The following is a 10,421-nucleotide window of genomic DNA, read 5'->3' on the forward strand; positions in this document are numbered from 1 at the left end:
CCCCCCCCCCATTCTTCAGCATGAAAGAAAGGACTGTTGTGGTCAGATAACCCCAACAAGTTGGGCATCCTTTTGAAGATTTTGAAGATTTCCAGGGTAGGTGACTGTATTGCCTCTGGGGGCAGCTTGTTCCAGACTCTGGACACGTGAATGATAAAGAAATGTTTCCTTATGTCCAATCTGAAGTGATCTTCTAGCAGTTTATGACTCAAGGCTGCACACTGAGCATCTCTGTCATCTTGGGATCCAGAATATCCAGAGGGGAAGTGTCTGACAGGCAGCATAATTGACTTCAATATAAATCACAATAGCTCACTTTTACTATAAAGTGGAATGAGTGGAATGAGTACCTAGTGGAATGAGTACCTCTTCATCGATTGAGACCTTGTAGTGGTTTGAAGGTTTGTGTCAGTAACCCTCAGAGATGTGTTGTCCAGTGTCTTACACTCTTGGCAGGGTCACCCATGATGAACAGGCCTGAGGGGAATTTCCAGACAAACCATGGTCCAAACGCAAGTCCTCACTGGAGGATTAGGCAGAAGAAGATGTTATGATCTCAAAGGTTGTAAAGGTAGAAGAAGGCTAAAGAAAGACAGAGTTCTCCTGTTGTCTTGGCTTCTCCCTTGCCACTGGGTACAGATCTCAACCTTGTCAAGATCATGTTGTTCCTGTTTCTGCGCACCAGTTTCCTCGCATGAAACAGTCATGTGCAGGCTTCTACCACTGGAAAGAACACACTCTCGGTTACCAACCTCCAAAAGCCCTGCAATGATGAACTAGTGGTGATGGAGACAGGCTTAGTCAATCCAGTGGTCTCCAGGCACAAATCTTCACACAGGTGGCAGTAACCTGATAGTCGTCGTGTACCTGGGTTAAGACAGGGGTGCAGTTCAGCAGCTACTACTATGACTGAGCAGTCTTATTCAGGCTCCCCTCTGCTAACCCACATGGGAAAGGGGCTAGAAAAGGTGACCTAAACTTAGGATGCCTTATTTGCTCCTGTCTGGATAACCACATCCAGTGGGATCACTCTCTCTGTGGTCAAAAACATCATAAGAAGGCAGTGATTTTTACAACATGAAATGTTCACACCTAGATGGATAATTGAAACAATGAACAACCAGAAAGAAGAATTGCTATTGTCTCCAGGAAACTAGTGAGATACAACATCAACATTGCAACTCTGAGTGAGAAAAGATGAGGGTTAGCTGAGGGAAAATAGTGGAGGCTACAACTTCTGGAGGGGATACTGGCCCAAGACAGATGCACTTATGGCATCAACTTTGCCATCAAGAATCATCTTGTCAGTCAGATTATGGAGCCCCCTGTGGGCATTAACAAACTTCTTATGACCCTTTATCTTAACCCTAGCAACAACCAGTATGCCATCATCAGCATGTATGTTCTAAAGTTTAATACTGACAATGTCAAAGAACAGTTGTACTCCAACCTTGATCACATTCTGACTAATACTCGCAGGGAGGACAGGATCATTCTTTTCAGTGGCTTCAACACCAGAGCCAGATGTGACCTAGAACTCTAGAGTGACACCATTGGGAAGGAAGGACAGGGGAAAACCATTTCCAATGTCATCCTTCTCCTAAGCAAATATGCGGAGCACAGTCTTCTAATCATAAACACCATCTTCAGACACAGTGACAAATACAAGAACAGATGGAGACACTCTCACTATAAGCATTGGCACCTCCTTGACTATGTTACTGTTAGAGCCCGTGATCAAAAGAATGTTGATATCATATGAACCAGGCAAGGAACAAAGGACTGCTGGACAGACCTCTGTCTTGTCAGATCCATTATGAACATCTGGGATGCTCTGAAACACTGAAACCAGGCAAAAGCAAGTTGAAGGACTCAACACCAAATCTCTTCAAGACCTGAAGATCTGTAAGGACCTCCAATAATGTCTCCATGAAAAGGTCTCTACCCTGTCCATAAATTAAGGCAATATTGAGGAACTCTGGAAGGGGTTTAAAACCACCATCTATATGGCCTGTACTAAATCCATTGGCTTTAGTAGATCCAAACTCTCCTTAACCAGAAGAGAAGGGCTCATTGTTTTTGGCAAGATGACACCTTATCTCAGCAGAAGAAAGAGATGCATCATGTCATTGAAGCTAAAAGGAGAATCTAGGAAATGAAACATAAGTGATAGAAAAATAAAGGCAAAGGGATTCAGCTCTATGCTGACAAACATAAAATCTTCCCCAGGAGCTTTCTGACCCATCTTCTACTTTTTGCTGAGGAAGTCATGCTGGAATTTCAGTGTGGTTTCAGACCATCCCATGGGGCTGGGCTGACATGATTGTTGTTGCTCACCAGATCCAAGAAAGGTATCAGGAACAACATCAGAACCTGTATACAGCCTTCCTTAAATCACTGAGGCCTTTGATTCCATCAGTCACAAAACCATGTGGAAAGTACTGTCCAGATTTGGATGTCTTGAAAAGTACATCAGTGTCCTCGGACTTCTCTATGAATAGATGCCTGTGACTATCATATGTAACAGATCAGAGACAGAACCGTTTGTCATCCAAACTGGGATCAAGCAAGAATGCGTCATCACCCCAATTCTGTTCTCTATTTTTTTTGACAATTATCTTGCTTCTCATGAAGAACCATCTTCTTTTTGGAATTGACATGAATAGAGGGCTCCTGAAACTGGGATTTTTTTTCTTGAAGACCAGAACAACCCTCCTTGACCTTCATTATGCTGATGACTATGCTATCCTTTTGCACACTGAGGAAAACTGACAAACTGCATTGGATCTTTTCACAAAAGCCTACAGAAATGTAGGCCTCCCTCTAAGCATCAAGAATATTAAAGTGATCTATTAGCCTGCCCCACTCCATTGAGGGAAAGGCCCTGGAGGTAGTCAAGAACTTTCCCTGCCTCAGTAGCCACTTCTCTCAGAGAGTGAACATTGATGAGGAGATCCAGCACAAGTTCTGGTGCACAAGTACCTCCTTTGGGAAATTGCTTTACTTTATCTTTATTCATCATGATCTCCAGAAAGAAACCAAGATGCAGGTCTACAATGGAGTCATCATCCCCACCCTCCTCTACAAATGTGATATGTGTGAGACCTACTGTCATCATCTCAAGTGCCTGGAAAGGTATTATCAATGATGCCTCCAGAATATCCTCCACATCAAATGGGAAGATTGCCACACAAATACCAACACCCTCACTAAAGAGAATGTTACCAGTATCAAGTGGGTGATCCTTAAGCACCAAGTTTGCTGGACCGGACATTGCGTGCAGATGCCTGACTCTTGCCTTACAAAGCAATGCTGTATTCCCAGCTCAGTAAAAGCCTGAGATCTTACCATGGCCAGAGGAAATGCTACAAGCACATATAGAAGGCATACCTGAAGAAAATAGATCCTGACATCAAGAGCTGGCAGGAGCTGGCTGTCAACTGACTTTAAAGGCTCCATAACCTCAACCAAGTGGCAGATCATTTCAAGGTAAAACATCTTGCCTTTGAAGCAGAAAAGAGAATGGAGGAAGGAAAAAGAGAGAAATCCTAGTCTAGGGCCTACTTTAGGCCTATAGCCTTACAGAAGGACCTGCAACTTCTATGGATAGGTCTATGGATCAATGATTGGACTTTTAAGTTACTTCAAAATCTATCAATGAGCCTAGTTAGAGATCATCCTCGAATCAAAGAATTTCTGCCACTGATGACAATTAGAGGATATGCCCAGGATGTTGACAACCTGAATTACAGTTTCATCTCAGTCTAAGGGGATCCAGACCCACATCTCTCACTACCCAGAAAAGGTCATAACCTAAAAGTTAAGTTGAGCAGAGGCCTCAATCCTAAAGACACTGGTCTACTGAGCGTGAAAGATGATAAGATAAATATGGTCAAAAGAAGAAGCAGCAAGAGGGAATGTGATGGGAATGGCGTTTCCTCAGTTATGGTTGCTATTGTCAGGTTTATTTTTATATTTCTTTTTTCAAGCAATAATTGTATAATGTACAGGGAGCAAGGGTGGGAAAGTATGATTTTGTAGTGCACTGAAGGAATCTGCTCCCCTGGGGTTGGGGAGTCCTCTGTTAACCTCCCTGTTGTCAAAGTTTATATCCAACCATTTTAAAAAAATCCTATTAATATAATTGTGGATGATGTTAATATCCATAAAATGTGTAATTCTTTTTTTTTAATTCCTTCTGAGCCCTTGGCCTCTGTGATCTCTTGTGGCAATTAGTTCCATAAGTTAATTATATGTTGTGTAAGAAATTATTTCTTTTCATCATTTTTAAATGAACTGTGCTTTAATTCATTGAACAGATCAATTTTCTTGTATAATTTAAGAGGGTAAATAGCAACTAATTTATATTATACCTTCATTAGGGTGAACACCTCTATTAAATACTTTCTGATTCATCCTTTCTGTAAACTTAGCAATGCCATACTTTTAATTTCCCCTTCATTTAATGTTTTGTCCTTACACAAGTTTCACTTCCTTAGTCATGTTCCCTATTATCAGACAATTTCACTCCTATGTCTCTTTATTTAAAAAAAATATGGAGACCAGGTTTGGGCACATTATCTGTTCATTCAAGATTTGGGCATACTATTAGTTCATATCATTACATTATAATGTTCCAGTATTACCATTTCTCTCTCTCTCTCATTTGGGTTCATTTACTTATTACCCAATGCTGTATATTCCATAGATGTTCAATAAGCTGTCTACAGAGAGATCCAACCTTTTTTTGTAGTGGTTACAGTTAATTTAGCAAAATGTATGAATCATTAAGATTCCAGTGGCTTGATACATGTCAATAAGGAGTTTCACATCCCCAGTCTTCTTAAGCTAGTGCTCTCTAGATTTAACTAATCCAAATACTTTGGTATCATCAACTGTTTTTAATTCAGTTCAGCAATGTTCTATGTCATTAATTGAATATTAGAAAATAAAAATTGTTTTGTGGAACGACGGTTACCCTTCTGCCACTAGGAAATCTTTCAATCTACTTTTTAAAAGCTGTTTCTTATCCATTTTCTGTTCCATGACAGAGCTTCACCACATGCCCTGGTACTACTTAGTTTTCTGTAATATCCTCTTGTATGGAGCTTTGTCAAAGCCCCAGTAAATTATGTCAGCCAGATCTTTTTCCACCTGCAAAAAAATGACAAATGAATCAACCAAGAAGGGATTGAATCAAGGGGATATTATTTAGCTTTTTCAAAGATTATCTTAATAGAATTTCAGTTGGTAGTTATTTGTTAATGACTGCAAACATCTGTCTGGATATGCACATAACCATGTGTATGAACTTTATTTGTGAGCAGAAATTGTAAGTAATGATGGTAAATAATGATTTTTCTTTCCATTTCCTTTCCTTGTTTAAATGTGCTTATTTGCATTTGTAGATTAGACATTTAATTTTACCTTTAGTCAACAAGTCTTGTACGGAGAACTGAAAAAAAATATATGAACAGGTGAAGTTGATTCAGAAGTTGCCAGGGTAACTTCCATTCCATACTTGAAAGGAGAAAAGTAGTTGAAGGAAAAGATGTAACTATTCTTATACCTAATGCACTAGAGAACTCTTTCAGAACAGTTCAACCACAACAAAATATGACTTATACTATGCTGTCAAAATCAATTAGACATACTCTATGATGATTTGCTGAGTAAGTGCTGCTCAGAGAAGTTTTAAGTTACTTCAGATAATTTATGCATCAAATAGTTCAGGGGATCCATGATATTTTAGGATTGTAACTAGCAAACCTCAGGGATTTGGCAATTCAAATAATAAATGCCTTAGTTTGGATATTCAGGTAATCTTACCTAAACTATACAGAGCTCTCCAGTTTTCAAAACTGGACAAGAAAACTCATAAAAATGTATACAGGCAGTCCTCAGACTAACAACACATATTGGTTTCTGAAAACTGCGTCTTAAGTTGAAATGTTGTAACTTGGAACCAATATTGCCCTAGGAAAAATGTTATAAATCAGGGGTTGGTTCCTTTATGATGGTCACCACAGCTGCCTTCAGCTGGTAAGTCTGTTGCAGTGTTGGGAAGGAGGGACGGAAGGGGTACGGGGGCGCAGATCAATGCCCCTGCAGCGAGTGAGGGATTGGGGCTGGGGCTGGGGAAAGCAGTGCCTAGGGAGGGCTTGGGGTAGCTTGTACCACTGCGTGTACCCAGTTCAGGAGCTGCTCATGTGGCGACTTGTCCAGTGGCTCTTGCCAGTGCTCCTGCTGCCAGTCTGGGATGGCATGGGGTGGGGGCACGTGCCCCAGGGTCTGTGCAGGGTGGGCACGGCTGGGTGAGTGGTGGCAGACCATGGGGGGGCGCATCTCCTTAGGCAGCGCTTGCCCCAGTCTCAGTCCCAGCCATAGTCCCTCCTTTGCTGTGGGGACATTGATCTTCCCCACCATGCCCCTCCTCCCTTCCCCCCACCCACCACAACAGACTTACCAGCTGGACACAGCTGTCAACCGTCGCAAAGGTAAAATCGGCATGGGAACCTCAAAACAGGGTGTCAATTTACAAATGTCATGAATGCCGTTTGTCGTAACTCAAAAAGTTGTAAGTTGATGGCTGCCTGTATAATTTACAGAGTTTCCTTCTTCCGGTCAAGTTTGAAATACTCTAGATCATCTTTTTACAGTAATGCAACATTCTGCTTGCAGCCAAAACTGAAAAGTACAGTAACAAGAAACTAAAATACAATAAAATAGAAAGTTAGGCAAACTTTATGGAACATCCTAAGAAAAATGATCTTGTCTTTTTATTATAACTAACCACTTGAACAATTGTTAATACAGAAGCAGAAATAAGTTTCTTGTAACTTGACCCTTCAGTCTTTCATTCCTCTGCCTTTTCTGGGACTTTTCTCTCCTCCTTTTAGGCATGTATGTTCAGCAGATGTCTATGTTTAATGGTTAGGAAAATGAACAGAGACACATCTCTGCAAGAGAACTGTTTCTATCAAAACATGAGGAGGGAAAAAAAGGTCAAGCTAAGGCAGTACAGTAACAGACAAAATTAAGTTCTGCATAGAGACAGTACCAAAAATTAAGATAACCAGTAAACTCTGTTAAAAAAACCCTTACATTTCTCAGCACGCCCTGCTTTACAAGGCTCTGATTAGAACTTCTTTTTAGTCCTACATTTTCTTCTAAGCATATTTTTAGCTTTCAGTGACACTTCATCTTGCACATTATACTATGCAGTGCTATTTAAAACTCCTTTGTTTTAGAAAACCTTTGGTAAAGTATTTTAAATCTAAGCCACTTAATACTCCTGTTTTGTTCCTAAACAAAGAAATAATAAACAGCTCTACCTTTGTCCTGCCCTACCTGCCATCTTTATTACTAGAATGAACTTAAATACAGATTTTCCTTTATAAAGGATGTTGATATTTTTAAAGAGGAGAAAGGACAAAGCAGAAAGGAAATGAAAGAGAAAGTACTAACCAGATTTCATATATCTATGTGTTCCACATGCACACAATTTGCTGGTGGTGGTCAGGAACCCTGAGGATCTTGTGATGTGTATTTTTTCATCTATAATCCTATATTCAACATTGTACACAGGTCTGTTAAACATTGGTAAGCTATTTTTTATGTAGCAGGTCCTCTGAGACCATTGTGCTTAAATGCCATAAAGACCTGGATTAGGTTTATGCATTGTCAAGATGGAATAGATACATTTTCGTAGTCTCTATTCTTTCAAAGTTACCAAATCAGCTTGGCTGTATATTAATATCAGTATCATTGTAGTGCAGAGCTGGCTAGAATCTTAACACTTTTATGTAATTTACCTCAGTTTTCCAATGCCCATTCTTTTATTTGTCAAACAAGCTTGCCAGCAATTAAACATGGGAAAATTATAACACACCCCTACTCTTCAACCTTCATAAAAAAATATGTCTTCATGCTTGTGGCTACTAGTCTTTTGTCAACATCCAACAAGAATCTTTATTTATTGTAGGCTTGTGCACATGTTCTCTATCTCTCTTTTGCCCTGGCCTTTTGTGTTGTTATTGGTTAAAACTATAAGGCACTGTGCTTTTTGATTAAACACTCCTTTCAAACCTTCTCCCTGTCTGAGGGTATAAGAAATGAAAATATGTGACTATTACCTACGCAATATGCTGTTTGTTCTCTAAATCTATAGGAGCTACTGTACCAACAGTTGGGCATACATCACTGTATCTTGTCTATACAGTAAGCTTCTGCGTCTGTTCATCTGACTGCCTATCATGGGTGACAAAAAGAATGGGAACAATAGCAGCTCAGTAGGAGCTGAGATTGCTAAAGCACCTTTGAAGAAGCATTTGAATCACATAGGATAAAACTAGTAGTTTGCTTCCCTTCAAAATAGATTCTAGATCTTGTCCCTTTTGAAATGTTATTCTATTTTAAAGCTAAGAGCATTATTGTAGCCATGACGGTCCAAGAAATGTGCCAGAGAAAAGGGCTATTATGTAATCTCTTTTATTGGACCAACAACATAGGTGGGAGGGATGCTGGACAATGCAATACCTATTAATTATCTCATCCCCTAATGATGTAGGTGACATTCTTCAGAAGGGTGCTTGCCAAAGTCATCCCCCTGGCTATGCAGTTAGTCCAGTGAAAGATACCACACAAAACCATGCTTAGTTTAAACATGTAAGAGGTACAGGAGGCTTGTGCTGCCCTTGTGAAGAGGAATATATTTTACACAGTAGGTATAATTGGTATATAGTCATGTATCTTCTTTTTCAAATCATTTACTTTAAGCTATGAATGAACATTTGAAATAAGATAATGAGTAGTAATTGATATTTTTTCAGTTTCTAGTGGAGGTCTGCACATATATGGAGAATATAAAACTTGAGATTTACAAAGTGCTTTTTCTTCTCTTAGGAATAAATAATTAGTTCCAAACTGGGAATTTTTGAAACTAGGAATGTTCATGTTGTCAATACAGCTCATTTACCCTAGCATAATGCAAACTGAAGAGGAATTATGTGGGAAGCATTATGGATTAATCTCTTCAGAGAACTTATGCTAAATTCCTAAATAATAACTAGTATGAGATAACAATTATTATTAAAATTATTAAAGTATAACTAGTATGTGGTAAATAATTAAAAAAAAACATGTTCTGCCATTCTACAATCCATGATCAGAACAAACACATAGTTATTTTTGTTCATTCGAATGGTTCTTGTCATTCTCTGGAGGATTTTTGTTTTTTTGCTGGGACTACTAAATATGCCAGACTATTGGAAAAGAACAGAACAGAACAAAACAAATAGCAATTTATCAGCTGGCTGCAGTAAAAACATATGGACAAAACATGTTAGATAAAGGGAGGTAAACTTAGGCTGTTACCACTGTCAAATTGTTTTTTATGATCTTTGCCTATTTCTGTTACTTCTGTTTTCTATTCTTATTATTTTATTCCTACCCATATTATCAATATTTTCTCCATCCATTGATGTTTACTGTACATTAACCTTCTGAAGTGAATTCACCTTATTTTTTTAAGTTTTCCTCATTTAATAAAGTCAATTAAAAACCTTCAACAAAATACAGTTTACGTGTATTCCATCCATTCCCTATGTACTGTTTTAATGTGACATACATAATCTCAGCAAATGGAATCTTATAAAGACACATTTCTATAGGTATCTGCCAATTTATTAAACTGCCCGGTATGTGCAAAAATCTGCCTTATATAAGCCTCACTGGGCACATGTATATGAGACGCTTTACTCAAGATTAGAGCAAATTACTGCACAGTAAGCATCATTACACATTCAGATCCTTACTGCACAGTAATTTGATCCAATCATGAGTAAATTTGTTATCTGTAAAAAGAAGTAGCAGATTTCTCACAATTACTTACTGTGCCATATGGCACGTGTAGATGGCTGGCTTGTAGCAAATATGCTCCTGGTCAGCCGGCCAGTAGTGGGTGATCACGAAGTGGGGGCTGTGAGCTCCCTGCTGCCAGGGCATGGGGACATTGTTCCTACCTGGACTCCAGTGGCAGAACCTGCCCTGGCAGCAGGCAGCTTCCAGGGGCAGGGAGCAATCTCCCAGCCCCCTCCAGGAGACGGCTGTCTGCTGTCCCCATGCTCCCTGTCAGCCCCTGGACTAGCACTTACGGGGAGCCTAGAGGTCCCACTGGCTGCTGCAGAGGGGCAGTGCAGGGCTAGCAGGAGTGGGAGCAAACTGCTACCATGAGCAGCAAATCTGCTTCCACTTCCCTGCACATGTATGTAGACACCTGCCCAGGGTGGATTTACTCTAGACTAAGTTACTCTAAAGTCACCCCAAAGCATTTGCACAGGTAGACACACCCACTGAAAATAATATCAGGATGAAATTTGTTCCTGTCTCTTCAAAATCAGTAGGAACAGTAGGGAACGAGA

The sequence above is a fragment of the Alligator sinensis genome, unplaced genomic scaffold (assembly GCF_000455745.1).
Source record: "Alligator sinensis unplaced genomic scaffold, ASM45574v1 scaffold348_1, whole genome shotgun sequence".
NCBI classification, from domain to species: Eukaryota; Metazoa; Chordata; order Crocodylia; family Alligatoridae; genus Alligator; species Alligator sinensis.